Here is a 17,510-nt window from a genome sequence, read left to right on the forward strand (position 1 = left end):
TCTCTGTGGGAAAGTGCTTAGAAAGCAGAGGAATCTGGCTAGCATTCACTGTCCTTGCTTTAAAAAGTTCAAAAACACCACCATAGAAAGATACTAAGCTAACAACTGAAGAGAGCTGGTATCGGGACAGAAACAACATTTAATGAAACATCTTCCCATTGCAATTTCTTGGGGCGGTTAATTGTAGTTCAATATTTAGTAAAATAAATTTAATTCCATTATTATTATTTAATTTTTAGTTATCTTGGTAGAGAGAATTAGCTTACTTTTTTCCTAACAATCATTATCACTGAGTGAACTCACAAATGGAGGGCAACAGTCAGCCTTTACATGGGATGAGCTGACAACTGTCATCAAGTGTGTTTCTGAATTAGAATTACAGAGTTCTCAGGAACGGAGGCATGTGCTTTCCATCCCAGTGAAAGGGCTGTTTGGGGGAGTGGTGACACTAAATGCCATCTCACTAGAGAATTATGTCTTCTGGCAGGCAATAATCGAAACCCTTTGGCAAGCAGCAAGAAGGATCTTTAAGTGGCTTCTGACTTGGGGAGTAAGGCTGCTCATGACTAATCTATTTCCAGACAAAAAGGTACAAGTCAAAAGTACTCAAAGACTCAAAAGTCCTGTTTATGCCTTTCTGTGTTGTCCCTCCAACACAGATGGGGTGGTTGAAGTTCCCCATGAGGATCAGGACCTGAGAACACGAGGACAGGGCTCCTGTCTGCCCATAGAGGGCCTCATACACTCAGTTTTTCTGGTCAGGCAGCCTGTAGCAGAACCCCACTATGATGTCACCTGTCCCTGCCCTCCCTTTAATCCTGGCCAACAGCTCTCCGTCAGCTCCTCACCCATCCCCAGGTGAAGCTCCACACATTCCAGCTTGTCAACGACATAAAGGGAAACACCCCCTCCTCGTCTCCCCTTCTGTCCTTCCTAAAGAGCCTGTATCCTTCTATTTTAGCACTCCAGTCATAGCAGCCATGGCACCACATCTCCCTGAAGCCGGTAGGATCACAGCCCTGCAGGCATGTACATGTCTGTAACTCCTGTTGTTTATTCCCCACGCTGTGTGTGCTTGCACAGAGGACCCCAGTGAAGCTGAATTAGTGGCTGCAGTGGTTGGAATGACCCTGAGATTATCTCACTTGGTTAGAGCACAGTGCTAGTAATTCCAAGGGCCTGGGTTTGATCCCCCTACAGGCAATTCACTTAGGAGTTGGACTCCAGCCTTACATATGTCTTACAACTCCAAATATTTTGTGATTCTGTGAATTCCTGTACTACTCTTCAGGTGCTCTCCTGCTGACCTGTGATCTCTCTCCAGGCTCTAGGCATCTATTGCTGGCCCTGGCATCAAACCATCAAACTGTTGGGTTTGGGATGGACTGAGGTTCTGCTCCCTTGGTAACTTTAGTTTTAAGCCCTCTTGACCAGCTTGGCAAGTCTGTGACTGAAGAAAACACTTTGTCCTCTCTGACAGATGGACCCCATCAGCCCCACATAGAACAGGTTTCTCAAAACGAGTCTCAAAGACTAAGCAGCTGAGACCCTGGCTGTGGCACCAGTCCTGTAACCATTTCTTGATCTGCCAGATTGGACTGGTCCTCTCAAACACATTTCCCTTTGACTGGGAGGGTTGATGTAAAACCTACCTGTGTTCCAGACTCCCTTACTGCTGCTCTCAGGACTCTGTAATTCTTGATACTTGTCAGAGTGCTCCTGGCAGTATCTCTGGTGCCCACATGAAACAGCAGCACATAATAATCAGTGGATGGTATGAGATCTCACTCTCAGTGACAACCCTGACACGAGCCCCTGGTAAGCAGCACTCCTCTCTAGGGGGCACGCCAGGTCAGTAAATGGCTCCTCTGCATCTCTCAGAATAGAGTTGCCCACTACTATTTCCCATTACCTTTTCTTTCTTGTGCTCGCACATCAGGCTGACTTCCCAGCTCCAGCATCTCTCCTGAGTTATGACAAGAAAGGTTGTGTTACCCTTATGCTGTGTCTTGGCATAACATTCTTTGTATTTCACACTTCAGAGTGAGTTATGTAACAGCTACCATCATTAGGTAAAGCCCTAATATACGAGAGATTTAGTAAAAGGACCTTCCATTCTATACGCATACAGAAAGAATCAACTTTCAACACACTTACTGCACAAAAATCCCCTTGATTAGATGTGTAGTCATAATTGCATACAGATCAAAGTGCTAATCATCTTGGCTGACAGCACCAGTGATGCAAAGCACTAATATTCCATCCAATATTCCCTTTGAAAAATGCCCCCTGACTATGAAATACAGACACGCTTTGCATTTGCTGGCTTAATGTTTTTGGAGGTTCACAGAGCTGTGTTTCTATCTCACAAGCTTTTCTTGGCAGACGTTTATCAATCAGCATCTCTTCATTAAGCTGGCAGCCACTGTAAAAACCATTAAATCTCTGAGCAGTTCTGTCCTAGGCAATCTGTCCTTCAGTGCGGGTCTTTGCAGAGGTGCTTGTACTAAAAGGTCCTTGTAAGAATTTTGCAATGATCTCTCTGTCCAAAGATTTCTGAACCAGTGAAGACTTTATTATTTTGGCCTCTCCCCGTACAGAGATTTCAGGAAAATAGGAACTAATGATAAATTAAGTGGTCTGGGATTCAGAGCAACAATCAAGGAAGGAAAAATGCTAACCTATTTTTGCATGTTTAGAGTGAAAAAAGAAGACTCTAACTACTCTTAGGTATGTTCATGTCAATGATAAGCTGGCAGGCTTGCTGGCAGAGTACTGTATTTTTTGGTACAAAAAATTTCAAAGATGTGGTTTCTAAGCAACTTTAAAAGGCACAGCACTAAATCAGACATCAGCAAAGCTCAGAGCTTCTGGAAGACACTGCCATGACCAGGCTCATGGGCTTTGCTAGCTTGAATTCTTGTTACAGCTATTTCATGATAAGAAATTGAAAGGTGTTTCCAGAGCAAGGAACAAACCAGGAAAAAATAAAAACATGAAAAGATTATAGTATTCTGAGGATGAGAATGTTGTTATGTATTCATTCGCAATCTAATTATCAGGATAATGAATTGGGTCATGGGGATATTTAGTGTATATGAAGATTGTCAAGATTTAATAATAGGCAATAAAAAAGTAAGCTGCTACAGCCACAATTGTCCAAACATGTGAATGAGACTAGTTTGCACTAAAGAAATAATACCTTTTATTAGACCAGCTGACAGAGCTTGCAAAAAGCCTGAGCCTTTCCTCCAGATGGGAAGCAAGAGCTTCCATTGTCTAATAAGCACAAGTGGAGCAGAGCATGCAGCTTGCATGAGAATAGGTGATAGGATCATTAGATCCCAGTCTAGGAAAAGAGCAAGAAATACCACCTAAATCATGAAAAACATTGAGAAATTACATCAGGATCAGAAGAGAAGGAAGAAATTTTATTTATTGCATAAATAAAACAATATTTCTTTGGGTCTATGTTGTGTCTATGACTTTAAGCATCTGGTAGAATTATGAGTTTTAGTTCCCAGATTTGTCTTTTGAAAGTATTTTATAAGTTTCCTCTGAGTATCAGGACTGAATTGTCAAAGATGAAGTAGCTGGCCTGTGGAAAAGTTTCTCCCAGTGGTAGCTGTATTTTTATGTCCTGAATCAATGGCATGTGTGAATTCTTTTTAGTACACAGTGGGTGTGTTGTTTAATCCAAGCAATTTCAGGGATGCCATTTTGTGCACTAAATGAAAGTCTGGAGTATACTTGTTTAGGTGTTTGTTGTGAGCAAGAACGCAGTGATCTGTGTTGCTGCTATGCATTATTAAATAGGATAACCAAAGATCAGCATACTTACCTCAAGAAAACTTGCTCCACAAAGGTAATGATTTACAGATACTCCAGTGTATTTGATCTGCAAAGAGCACTCACAAGACCTCCTTCATCATTCTAAAGATGACACTCACCAAAAATGGGTACTCTTCTAAGCAAATAAATCAGACCTGAATATTGTCATGACTTGCTACAACAGACCCCCCCGCAACCGACACTTCCAAATAGACCAAACATTTTGCTAAGCAAATTTCAATATATATTGGGTTTTAAATTGAAGTATGCACTAGACTTGAGGTTTTTCTATGCTGCACTCTGTGTAATCAAATCATTAAATATGTAAAACCTATTCTGGAAGACAACTCATCCAGAATATCTTCTGCCTCTGTCACGCTCACTACACTCCTGAGCTTTCAAGTAATCTTCCAAAGCTTATCAAACTTCTCATCAAAAGCAAGCTTTCCACAAGCCAGCATACATCATGCAAGTGAAAAAACTGACATCACATCTCCACAGGAACCATAATAAATGTTCTACCAGACTGAGCCTAGATCTCTCTACTCAGATAGCCCTGACTCCAAGTTCTCTTCCTTTTCTATGCTATTCCCCTTCCAAACAGCCCATCCATGTTTACCCTTTCCCCAAAGGACTCATTTTTGTTGACTCTTACTCAATATATGTATGATCATTCTCAAAATTCCTACTTTTGTCAGCATCCCTATCAAACTAGCATCATCCTTGTGCTCTCTATACTTTTCATATCAGTGTCTTGTTCACAGCATCCCATGCAAGAACATAGGAGCAAGAGTCCCTAGTTCTGGCTACAAGCTTGACAGATCAGTGAGGATATGATGAGATTATTTGGATTTTATGCTATAATGCATAAATACTCACTGGAAGAAGTTGTCCTGGGCCATTTAACATCATTGTGATCCAATGTTTCAGTGATCTTTTACCATGTGTGATTTACCTTTAATGTCACACAACACTTGCAACATAGTTCCTTTAGTACTAACCCTTCTTATTATAATCATTTTAACTGGAATGCTGCAGAGCACATTGTGCCTCATAATAAAATAAAGAAGATTTTTGAGCTTCGATTCAATGAGAAGCATTAGAAGGATAATAAAAAGCCTTCTCACAAAATCAGCGTGAAGAGAAAAATATAACAAGGTTTTTACTAGAATTGCAAATAAACTGTTTGCAGATACAATTTAGTAGATCAAAATCAGGGCAGATGGCTGTTTGAAACATTGGAGCAAGGAAGGACATTGCCTTAGTTGTTAATGCATTGCACAGAAGACATTGAACAGGTAGGTTACCTAGAGGTAACTTTATTAAACAGTACAGACTTGAATGTTCCAGCAGGACTTGCCATGCAAGTCACCTTTCTCTTGTAGTACCATCTCTCCTGTATTACATGATGTCCACAGAAGAGCAGGAGAGATGGTGAGGGGTCTAGAGAACAAGCATTATAAAGAGCAGCTGAGGGAGCGGGGGTTGTTTAGCGCAGAGGAGGCTCAATGAGGACCTAATGTCTCTCTACAACTACCTGAAAGGACGTGGTAGTGAGGTGAGTGTTGTTCTCTTTTCCCAGGTCACAAGTGATGGGATAAAAAAGAATGGCCTCATGTGGCACCAGGAGAGGTTTAGACCGGATATTAGGAAAAATGTCTTCACCAAAATGGTTGTCAAGAATTGGAACAGGCTGCCCAGGGAAGTGATCTCTGGAAGTATTTAAAGAATACTAAGGGACATGTTTTCTTGGTGGACTTGACAGTGCTAGGTTAATGACTGAATTTGATCATCTTTTCCAGCCTAAATGAATTTATGAGTCTATTGATATCAATATATCAGTTTTTAACCTCCTCCCATCACACAGGATGGAGAATTTAAAAATCTCTTTATTACACTATTACACTATAACCCGCTTCCTAGATACTCAGTTTTGCAAGTACTCGCTGTTGCAGACTAAGAGAGCATGGCCTGCTGTCCTGCCCAGGCAGAGGAACCCCTTTCCCACATTCAGGAGGAAGTAGCACACCTTGAAATTTCATACTAACTGCAGTGAAAGGAAAATGAACAGGAGTAAAAGCTTGGAAAAGGGAAAGATTTTCCTTGCCTTGTTAGTTCATGCAGCTATTGCCTATTTCTGAGGTTTCTGTTTGGGAAAATTTTCAGCAGAAATTTTCAGCGTCACAATGCAGTGAAGCCCAGTTAGGATGTTGCTGCAATTTATAGTTAAGAGGCCAGTAGGAATGTGAGTGTTCTGGACAGTTAGTGACATTTATTGTTCCAGCATCACAGTTTGTCTCCCCACAGGCATAAAAATAATATAGAGAGTGTAGTGCAATTGTGCTCTTACATAAGCTCCTGTAGAAGGTATGATTGAGATATCTTTATATTAAGGGTAGTAACCAGCCTTAGAGAGGTGAACTCCTCTCTACTTTCTCCCCAACATAAAAAGGTAAAATGATGTATTTTGGAAAATTGTTCACTCTTAGTATTTCTTGTTTGTAAGTGGATAAATACAGTAAGAGCTACAGAACTACTAAATTCTAATATTTTCTATATTTCAATCTATATCTTCTTTCTGCAGCTCTCTTTTGTGCTGGATTGAAAATTCAAGAGTCACAGCTTCAGCTTACACTCCAGTTACAAACAGCAGAACATTTATAATATTTTTTTCATTCTGGTGTTCTTAGGAGTTTAGATCAAGAGAGTTCTTTGACAATTGCTTGCACATGTCCATCAGAAACCATAAATAAATTCAATGTTACTGAGACCTTCATTATTTCTGACTGTTCTGGTTTTGCAATAAAAACAATCCAATACATGACATATTGACTTGGTAGAAAATTTAGTTTTTCAACCAGCCCTGTTTAGGCAAATCAAAGTAGGGATTTTTTAGGGGGAAGCCTGTTGCCAAGTCTTGTTTTGTTGCAGTTTGATGGAAGGCTGAGCAATGCTGCTAATGAGATCAAGCAGAATCTACCTATCTAGTTATCACAATAAATGTACAGCAGTTTATCATATTATTTCTACTGGAAGGCAATTCCATAATCTCACCCCTCTAGTGGCTAAGAATATACCTTTTTCATTTTCAGTCCAAGTATATGGTTTATATGCCTTGTTCTTGCACCAGTATTTCCTTTGTTTAGATAACCATTTCTCCCTCAGTCGTGATACTCTCCCAATACGTCTAGACAAAGCAGTAAGTTGTGTATGGATTTGTCCTACTCTCAGACTTGCTTTAAGGCTAAAGAAGTCACATTCTAGCTGTTGTTTGTCTGAGAGGGTCTTCCCATTTTTTCTTGCATCCCTTACTTTTTCCAATTGTATCTTTCATTAAAATGAGATCAGGCTTCCTACCACCTTGCATTAATTACAGTCTCCCCTACTTCTTTCCATTAAATACCAGCCTCAGGATAAATGTGAAGTTAAAGCCTGAAAATCATTTCCTCTGAACTCTTCTGGTAATTATCTCGTCTCTGTTACAAGTTCAATGACAGAAGAGTAAATTGTCCAGAATTGGCAAATACAATCACAGCTTTTCTGCAGAAAAGGGGAAACTGCTGCTTTGTAACTAGCCAGGCTTCCCTAACTTGAGCCTGTCACCATTTCTGGCCTCCACAAAGCTCTTTCACACAAATTCATTTTAGAATCAACTTGTATGTAATTCTGGCTACTGGTACATAGTCAAGCATGAAGTAAATCCTGAGGACGGGACCAATGCCTTATTGACAAGTTCCCAAATTCTGGGGAGTTGTTTAAAACTGAAATTTTGGTGGAGAGCGGTATTTATTGGGGATGAAGAAACCTGATCAAATTATTGTATGCTGGATTACATTTAGGCTTATTCTGCCTAAAGAATTACTCCAAATGCCACGTGATGAGGTCAAGGCTTGGTCTTTTTTGGCCATCAAGATCCTCTGATTCAAGGGATTTGGTTTTGTATGTTTATTTCCTGATTACAAGTTTGATTTGACTATGTCATCAGGCTTTGTTTTCTACGTAATTTTGGCCTTCTAAGTTACAAAGATGCATCAGAACTGAAGTACTATAAAATGGAAATGAAGAGAAGTAACTATCTGTATAAACTCTTTGTCTGTGTTCCTGATACACCGGTAAATTTTTATATGTTGGATTTTAAAATTATTTTTTAGATGGGAACTAATGGAAAAACAACTGTGTATTTCTTCCCATTCTTGGTGTAGAATTGATGACTCATTATGATATATTGTACACAGGTTTTGAAATTTCAGCTGATATGCCTATTCTTTGCTGCTTCACAATGCATTCTCTCTTTTGAATTTCGTCTGTTATAAAGGTCAACTAAGTAATTTAGTCCAAAAGATGAGGAAATAAATGAGACCATTAGAAGTAGCAGAATTTGTATGATACCAGTTTATCTGTATATCTACTATATGTTTTATGCAATTACCCTTCTACTTAAGTAGTTTTAAAAATACATTCTCTAAAATGAAAATTGTATCCCAGAGTACCATTTTCATTTGCATATCTGCTACCACTGCTCTCATTCACATGGTGTTGGTGGGTTTCTTTACTTTTTTTCTTGGTCTGCTTTACAATATCTTCATTTTTTATTTCAGGCTTAAAGTAAAAATACTGAATTTGTCAGGCTAAAGAATGAAGATTGTTTGTGACTATGTGTGAGAAGCTATAGATCCAGTAACACTGGAAATGCTATAGAATGTTTATAGTAGAAGCTGTTGGATGGTTTTATGTCAAAGATGTGAAACAGCAATGACACTGAAAAGAAAAACAACTTTTAGAAATTCACCAAGAAATTCCAAGTGGATCTATAACAAATGAGGCAGAAAGCATCATCTGTCATAAGAAAAAAGTACTTGAAAGGACAAGGATCTTGCAAAGTGCTGATTAAATGTAATATGCTACCTGACAATGCACAAATGTGAAATGCTTCAGTGAAGAAGATGAACAGGTCCTCCACTGCATCAGAAAAGCAGAGTATTCTTGCTGAGGTCCATTATCATTAAAGTTGTTAGCATTTGTGTAACAAAACATTAAGAAGAAAAAAGTAGGCAAATAATACTACAAGAGGGATGATCCAGATTCCAAATGTTCTAAAAGACTAAAAGCTCTGAATTACTTGCATTCACCAAAAACAATCTCTTTTCTAGTCCCACTTACTAACAAGCCAGCAAACCTAGCTCTGTCTGGGAAGTATCATGAAAGATGGTAAATAAAACGTTCAACCACGAACCGCATCCATCACAAACTGAAGGTCAATTTGAAGTAATGCTTCGTATTATCCCTACCAACCCAGGAAAATTTATTTTCTATCCAGGATAAATTTAACATAGATTATCTAGCACTACAAAAAAAAAGAGTTGAAAACAGCCAAACCAAAAGAAATAAATATCCACACAGTTTTACAAGGAGCTGATTTACGGACAGGAGTTGACATTAAAGGACAGACAAATTCTGGTATTCTTTACCTTCAGTTCTGAATCAGTGCTCAATAAACTTTCATGCTGAAGAATTAATCAAATTCATCAGCTAGGACTGGAAAATTGATAATATTATTTTGTCATGACAGTTTCTACAGTCACTTGTGAATAAAGTCATCCATGAAAACATCTGACATTTATCCAGAAGTTAATAACTATCAGTGTGAAGTTCATTGAATACTAAAAGAGATGGAAGAGAAACTGCAGTTTATTCACTGACCGGAGAAACTGACAGAGCCCTGAACTTCCAGAAGCTTGACTGGAGCTTTATTCACTCCTCTGGCCCTGTCTTAGGACAATGTCTACTGACCCAAGGAGACCTTAAGCTCAGGGGAACATCCCTCCAATGTAAATGAAACACAGTGGTCAGATTGCATTCATTGCACTGCAGCCTGAAACACCATCAGTTAATTTTATGAAGATTAAACAGAGATTAAGAAGTATCATCATGTTGTTTTTCCCAAATCAGTCCCCAGTGTTGCAGAAAGGCTGTAACGCTTGCAGTACAGATCTAGAAAGATCTAGAATCACAGAATATCTCTAATTAGAAGGGACCCATAAGGATCATCAAGTCTAACTCCTTGCTTCTTACCTAAAACCAAACCCTATGACTAAGAGCGTTGTCCAGACACTCACTGAACTCTGACAAGAGTGGTGCTGTGACGACTTCCCTGGGGAACCTGTTCCAGAAACCAACCATCCTTTCAGTGAAGAACCTAATGGCAAGCCTGAACTTGCCCTGATGAAACTTAATTCCATTTCCTCTTGTCCTGTCTCTGGTCACCCGAGATAGGAGCTCAACACTCCTCAGCTCCACTTTTCCACCTTGAGAAAGTTAGTGACTGCAATCAGGTCGCCCCTCAACCTTCTCTTCTCCAGGCTGAATAAGCCAAAGTACCTCAGTCATTCCTCATAAGTTTGTCCTCAAGATATTTCACCATCTTTGTTGCCCTCCTCTGGAAACACTCAAATAGTTTTATGTTCTCCTTATATTGAAGAACCAAAACTTACAGTACTTGAGGTATGGCTACACCAGAGCAGTGTAGAGTGGGAAGAAAGCAGAGAGAGGCGACACCAGAATTATGGTTCACGGATCAAAGAAGAAAAATCTGTTACAGATCCTTCCTTACTTCTATCAAAAATAATCCAAACTGGATTACATTTTACATTCTGATCTATTGTGCCTGTGTCTCAGGCAGGTGAGATAGAACAAGCTACCTGCCTGTTCTCAGTATCCCAGCACCAAAGATGCCTTTTATCCTTCTCCACTATGAACCTAAGATACAAAATGCAACTGTATGCTTGACATAGACAACAATGAAGTAACAGCATGAGACCTCTAGAATATATCTTCATTTTCCACACTTCATTCTCAGAATTAATACCTTGTGCAACATCTGCAATTTCATATCTGAGATGTTACTTTTTGAAAACTGTGCTAAGAATCTAGTTGAACTACCTACTCAAGCATAGTGGGTAGGTGTATCAATGCTGAAGTTAGGCTTCATGAAGTCATATCCAAGGCACATCTCTAGATGTATGAAAGGAATTTTTTCCTTGGTTACAAGATGGTTACCTTGTTGATGGGTTTCACTAGGAAAAGGCATTTCAATTCATCAGCAGTGATGATATCTGCAAAATAAATGTCAATGTTGTAATTTAAAACCGTTTATTTTCACGAATCACATGAATTTCTGTGATTGCATGAATTACTGACAAGAGAAAACATTCTGGTCTTCTTACATTTGTATCAGGCTGGGATTAGAGTAGCCTTGAGAGAACAAGGCTGATTACCCCCTTGCATCTCTCAACTGCATTGGATTTTTTATATAAGTTAAACTAAGCATAAGATATATCCAGTATTTAATAGTTCCTTATACGTGCTGCTCCATGTCCTAAACATAGGTGTGTCTCAGTTTTGCTGCGATGTTCAAGACTGTTGTGAGAATCTCAGTGCTTCTATGAAACAGTTAATGCTGATACTCAGATTCTGGGAGGCATAAGGATATTCATTTTACAACTGTTGATGGCTAGACAGTATCAACATGGTATCTGAGATGTGATTCTGCTATATAACTCAAGAGAGAAAAATTATAAAATATGTTTATTTCAATTCAGATCTTCAGATGCTTAGTGTTTAAAAAGCAAGACAGATGTTGAAGCCTTGCTTGAAGTGCTTTAGGGTAACTGGGTGATGTTGTGAAGTGTGCATTCAGAACAGAGCTATCAAGACTGTGTATTTCTCTAAGCATTTCTGCAAACTATTGGCAGTGTGGAAATGCTCCCTGCTGTAGACTTCTACGTCACAGTGATTCCTGATTCATGAATGACGGCCAAGTATTAAAGTTAAAACATAAAGGAAAGCCAGCTACTCGTATCTCCTATGTAGAGAGGGCAAAGCTTTAAAGGGTAGCCTCAAAGCTTTCTTACCTTTTGGACTCTGGTTTGTTTCTAACATTTATGTCCAGTACGCATTCCTGATTATGTGTCCATTGACTTTTGGCCTTCAATAACATGTCTCCAATCAAGCAAATTTTGCCAAGCCTTTTGATATGTGATACCACAGCAGTAGGACTGAGAAAATAAAATATCCATTTGGATTTTTTGCTTGCAACAGAGTTTTTAGCTTCTAATATAGCTATAAAATGGGGAAAAAAAATTGTCAGTGATAAATCACGGCTTATAAATTTTGCTACTACCATGAAGCCTAAAGCAAGACAAATAAACAATGCATTACTGCTAGATTTTTAGATGGGACACAGACATTAAATTACTTGTATTAAATAAAATGTACAGGCTGTGGACAGATTCAGACAGGAAAGAAGATTGACACAGAAAGCAGCTGCAGCAGAAGTAGTAAAAGAAAATCTGAACATGGAAAAGCTACTTGGAAACACTCTGACTTTTAATTAATAAGAGAATCAATCCCTTTCCACTGCAATTCTGTGGAATATCAACTTTAGAAGAGTTGTTTGAAATCTTGAGGGAAAAGGCTGTGAGTAATCAATACACTTTTTTTTTTCCTTTTTTTTCAATATTTTGTAAAATGGAAATACCAGTATTTTCATTCTAATATTGGACATTGATCTAGTGACACAAAGGCAGCCAGCAGAGAAACATGTCTATATTTTCTGAAGGCTCAGATACAGCTGATATCATTGCCCATGATGATTGGTCTTGTCTGAGGGACCATCAAACCAGCATTGTTGCCAGAGCCAGAGGTGATCTGAGCAGAGGTTCCAGTTCTCTGGAACTAAGAAAAGGAGTACTGTTACCTGAGCAAACTGCTCATGTACAGAGCCAGACAAAAAGTATACGGGTTAACAAGAACAAATGCACTTACATACTTTCCCTGGCTTTCTTTACAGAATCACAGAATCATGGACTGGTGGAAGTCGGAAGGAAGCTCTGGAGATACCCAGGTCCAGCTCCCCTGCACAGGCAGGGGACACATTGAGTCAGCTGCCCATGACCATGTTCAGAGAGTTTTTTAATATCTCCAAGGATGGAGACCACAACTTCTCCAGCCAACCTATACCAGTTCTTGGTCATCCTCACAGTGACAAGAGTGTTTCCTGACGTTCAGAGGGAAGCTCTTGGGTTTCCATTTGTGCCTGCTGCCTTTGGCCCTGTCACTGGGTACCACTGTACTTCATGCTCCTTCCCATCAGATGTTTACATTCATGGATGGGATCCCCCTGATTTTTCTCTGCTCCATACTGAACAGTCCCAGCGCTCTAAGCCTTTCCTCACGGGTGAGATGCTCCAGTCCCTTAATAGTCTTACTGGCCTTTCACTGGACTAAGTCCAGTAAGACTGTATCTCTCTTGAACTGGGGAGCCAGAACTGGACGCTGAAGTGTATATTTCATATAAAATGCAAACTTTTGGTCTGAGTATACTTGATAAAATTAGTAGCAGAATTTTTCAAGACAGGGCATTCCTTCAAAGCATTTCCTTTGTGAAGTGTGGATTACAATACCATAGAGATAACAGGTTTCCCAGCCTTTGGGTTCCATGGTTTTAATAAGGCCATCTGACTAGAAAGAGAGATTTTTGAAATTGTACATGCATCTGGGTAAAGTACATAGCTTGATATATAAATAAACTTTTGTGTTGTTTTTTTCCTTGATGTGCAAAGCTCACAGATGTTCGTTTCAAACAGAAAACCGGCATCATGATTAAAGCACAGTGTGTGCTCTTTTATTTGGCTAGAGGTAGAAATGCAGGGGAATGGTATCACTCAATGATATAAATATTGCAGAGTAAGTTATCTGAGAATTCTTTAGAAGGCTGCTGTTACGTGTGTATTGGGGATTTTCAAAAGAAATACAAGTTGGGGGAAACATTTGTTGATGCTCTCAGTCTGCTGCCATTATCGCCTCAGTAAAACTCTCACTGGATGATGAACAAGTGCATAAAGCAATGCTTTTGGAAGTCACAACTACAGGTGTGTACTATTGCAAATACTTTGTGGACTGTGAAATTCAAGTAAAAACAAAGTATCTTGTTTTATCAGACCAAATTAAGAGAGTAATTTTCACTTTCAAAGCATTCAGGATGGACCCTCAGACCCCTGTGGTTCCACAAGCAAGCAGAATTATTGAGACAGAAATTGTCAAATGACAAGTTTTGTGTGAGAAGTTGTGTTCTGAGATATTTTAATATAGAGAATGTATAATTTTTACAGAATTTAATTTTTTTCCACAGCAGACATATATTTTCCCAAAGACAGAACACTTTCTAGAGATCATAGAGTGTGAAGAACATACAGCAAATCAGCTTCATTAGCTGACAAAGGTCTTAAAATATTTCTTAGAAACTCGTGTTTGTGGATTAATGCCAATGGCAGGGATTAATCCTCACTGCAAGGTAAAAAGAAATTTAGGTTAAAGATATCTAAATGTGTTAAGATGTACCTGTGTTTACCTAAACATGATTCAATAACCATGTATTCATCACCTGGATGGGTCTGTTGAAATATGACTGTGATATTTTGCAGAACCAACATATCAGTTTTGCTGGCAATATAATACCTGCATTGCTGACTACATAACTTTTATAATTTTTCCTTTGATATGGTAACACTGCTGCACAGAAACAGAAGCATCACCTTATGCCTCACAGCTCATCTAATCTGCAGCTAAGGCTGAGATACTCGCAGAAATTCACGCACATAAGGTAGGAGTGAGTCTGCCTGAATCTTGTGTGTCCTGCTGTGTTTGAGTTTCATGGAATCATAGAATAGCTTGGGTTGGAAGGAACCTTAAAGATCATCCTGGAAGAGTATCCCTGCTAATCTTGTGTATCATTGGATCACCTCTCTGATGAACCAGTTCTCCCAGCATGGTTTGTAGAAAAGTTCATGGGCCTGGGCCTTCAAAGGTTTCTCTAACTGACTATTTACTCAGTCAAGGTATTTGAACGTGAAACTTTATCAGTGACACTTCTATTCTGGCTTCCTTCCAGCTTTCTTTTTGAATCCTATCATATCCATTGGGGTTTCAAATATGAAAATGAAATCTCAAGAGGACTTGTTAATAATTTTGTATTGGCTGTAGCTGGCACTTACTCTGTTGGGCAATCCAGGCGAAACTATTTGTTGTATAATCCATTAATAAAAGTCTCCTTTTAGAAATCGATGATATTTATGTCTTATTATCTCAGGCATTAGATGCAAGATTTACCTGTAATATCAGAATGACAGTGAATTAGTATGGAAATGAGACTGCTGTGGTGTTTCCATACTGTGTCTGGTCACTGCCTCTTTAAAAAGAAATAGAAACCTCACACATGACAACCTCACTGCCTTGGAAGACACTTGCTAAAACTACTCAGACTCTGAGAGGGCACAAAACCTGTCAAAGTATTGTTTGTATTTGCTCTTAAACTAGAAATTGCTTATAGTACAGTTCATCTCTAGAACCATTTATTTGGTTGGCAACTTGGAAAGGACTTTGCAAATTGGTATATTTATTAAAATCAGACCCTTTTTTAATTCCCTTTTTCTGCTGTTTCAGTCAAGGTTTAGATGGCTCATATTTATTGCTCTCTTTGAGATACAGCATAGAGAGCTTTAACATCCTGCTACTGGTTTTTCATTAAACCACAAGGCACTAAAGATATTGGCCTTCTTCCTGATGTTATTTAGCTTCTATGATTGTCATGCATTCACCTAGATGATCTTTCCAGATCTCCTCTTTCCATCAGAGAATGAAAGTAACCTTTTCTATAATTGGTTTTTCAAGGAAAAGAGGGACCCATTTCTCAGTGGATAATAAATGATGATAATCGTCTGATTCCTCCCATAATGCGTAGCACCCTCTTTTCAGACAAGAAAAAAATAATAATTCAGGAAAGATAATTAGAAATTAAATTGCTTCTGAGCATTTCTCTTTCAATGAAAACCTCTCTCACCCTTAGTTTTCTGGACATATCTAATCTAATCATCAGCTGTCACTAAGTAATTGAATATCCTTGAGTTTGAACTGTCACAGGGACAATGATATGTCTTTTCCTGTTACTTTTGACTTCAGAAAGAGATGTCTTATATGTAATTGCCCCAGGTGGTTCAGCATTCAAGCTCACTTTGCCTGCCAGCTATATGTATGTGTACAAACACACACATTAACACAGTGAAATCAATGACAGCAGAACATGCTGTAGATTATAATATATGAATACATGTATATATTATATATGTAGTATTTTCTATTCTGTTTAGAAAGTCACCTCTTTTGGATAACTCATTGTGGTGGTTTGACCCTGGCTGGACAAAAGGTGCCCACCAAAACTGCACTATCACTCCTCTCCTAAGCTGGATAGGGGAGAAAAAACATAACAAAAGGCTCATGGGACAAGATAAGGACAGGGAGTGATCAGTGAGCAGTTTACATCATGGGCAAAAGAGAGCTGATTTGAGAAAAAATAATTTAATTTATTATCAAACAATCAGAGCAGGGCGATGAGAAACAGCAGTCCTCCTGAGGCTGTTCTTAACTAGTTAGCTCCAGGCAGAGATGCATTCAGCATATTGGTAGGTTAGAGGTGCTTGTCTCTCCCTAAACCTTTGTTTCTTATTCAGATACACAAATAAAATGTGCTGGATTTATCACTGACACAATTAGAAGTTATAGGGTTGAGAAGATATTCTTCCTAGGATCTATTTCTTAGTGCTATAATACATCATGGCATTTAATTGACCTAATGCCCATAGCCATGATTCCACATGCAAATTTCGTGTGCCAAAGTTCATGCTATTTCAGCTCCTACATTACAAGGACAAAAATTAACATGGTGATTAAAGAGTCAACCTAGATTTGCAAATTTAAGCATTTCAGTGACAGCAGGACAGTATGGGACCAGTTTTTGTCCAACAGTATATCAGAGAGAAGTGTCCATCTGCATGGTTCTATGGTTAGGCAGGAAAATTAAGACACATTGCTAAGAGGTGAGGAGGAAACTAGCCAGGTGAAAATATAACATAGGCTATGGAAGAAGACTGCTGTGATACAAGAAAACTTTAGTTCATCTAGTTAGTCTAACCACTGTACTGTAATCACTAGCAATCTGGATCTCCTATTTCCAAACTCTAACTCCTAATGTTTAAATTCTCTAAACTACTACAATAAAATCTGGACACAGAGAGTTGCAGATAAAGAAAAAAAAAAAAACCAAACCAACCTTGGCAGATTATTTAAAGACAGACAAATAATAAACTGCTTAACAGAGTGCTGAATCTCTTCTTTGACAGTCATGACATTTTAGGCACCTAGGATCAAGCCAGACTAGCCATGGCTTCACTTATGAGCAATGTTATTCTCTGCTGCTGCTGCTCACATTTTATATAATATCTTGGTGACTCACCAGTGAGTTAAACAGATCACTGTCTTCTGAAGTCTGGAACTTAGATACAAATGTTCCATTTACACCTTATGTGCTGTCCTTTATGAGATATCTCCCCTGCAGACATAGGGGATTTTCTATCTTATCAGTGTTTTTCCATGCATTTTTATTTTAACACCAACATAGTAGACCTTATTATGTTTATTTTTACTTCCTGCTTTGCTTTCTAACGTTGCTTTTACCAGCTTGTGCTGACAGTCTTTAAATCATTGGTGCTTTTCATTAAATCAGATCTCCATGATGCAAGGCAAGATCCTGGATCAAGTTACCACCTGATATGCTTTTCAGTGTTCCA

At 38.7% G+C, this 17,510-nt stretch overlaps 1 long non-coding RNA gene across 1 annotated transcript in view; it reads left to right on the plus strand.

Annotated features, from left to right (window-relative positions):
- LOC121659269 overlaps nt 1-13,442 on the plus strand; it is a 28,194-nt gene extending 14,752 nt beyond the window's left edge. Inside the window, exon 2 of the long non-coding RNA XR_006014243.1 lies at nt 12,680-13,442. This is a non-coding gene — a long non-coding RNA (uncharacterized LOC121659269). The remainder of the gene's footprint in view (nt 1-12,679) is intronic.
- Nucleotides 13,443-17,510: the final 4,068 nt, after the last annotated feature.

This window comes from Corvus kubaryi, unplaced genomic scaffold (assembly GCF_017639235.1).
Source record: "Corvus kubaryi isolate FWS band 111438036 unplaced genomic scaffold, C.kubaryi_AGA036_p1.0 split3-73, whole genome shotgun sequence".
Lineage (NCBI taxonomy): Eukaryota > Metazoa > Chordata > Aves > Passeriformes > Corvidae > Corvus > Corvus kubaryi.